This window comes from Guillardia theta, assembly GCF_000315625.1.
Source record: "Guillardia theta CCMP2712 unplaced genomic scaffold GUITHscaffold_72, whole genome shotgun sequence".
NCBI lineage: Eukaryota > Cryptophyceae > Pyrenomonadales > Geminigeraceae > Guillardia > Guillardia theta.
Window position 1 is genome coordinate 104,798 of NW_005434602.1, and position 711 is coordinate 105,508.

Sequence of the window (711 nt, forward strand, 5' to 3'; positions counted from 1 at the left end):
GAGGAGGAGGGAGGGAGGGCCAAGGTGGTGATGGAGTGGAGGGGTGTGTGTGTGAGGGGGGGGATTGAGAATGAGGGGAAGTGGAAAGGAGAGAGAGGAGGAGGATGGGGTCAAGGAGGCAGGGAGGAAGAGGAGTAGCTGGGTTACTTCGAGAGCACCTGGAGAGGTTCTGTTGGAGGAGACGGAAGTTCTCGGGGATGAGAAGCTCGAGCTCCTTCACCGTCGCTTCCTCCACGAGCCTCAGGCTCGTCAACTTGTCAGGCAGGTCCTGCTGGTGGGCAGCGCAGATTTTTCCTCCTGTTGGCGGTGAGCTCCTGCTAGTTAGGAGGTTCTGCGGGGGAGAGGAGGAGGAGGAGCAGGAGGAGGAGCAGGAGGAGGAGGAAGTGGAAGAAGTGATGGCAGCGGCGAAGGAGGAGGAGGAGGGAGTCTTGGCTTCGTCGACCTGCAGAGATTTGAGTAGATTTCTTCGCCTCCCTGCCTGCATCACCTCCGCCTCTCCATTTCTCCGATTCTCTCCTCTTGCAGGGAGACTGAAAATTGAATCAGCAGGAGCAGAGAAGGAGAGGAGCACGACAGAGGTTGAGGAAGAGGTGGTGGTGACGATGACGATGACAACAACAACAATTACTACTACTACTACTACTACAATGATGATGATGATGATGATGATGATGATGATGATGATGATGATGATGATGATGAGGAGGAGGA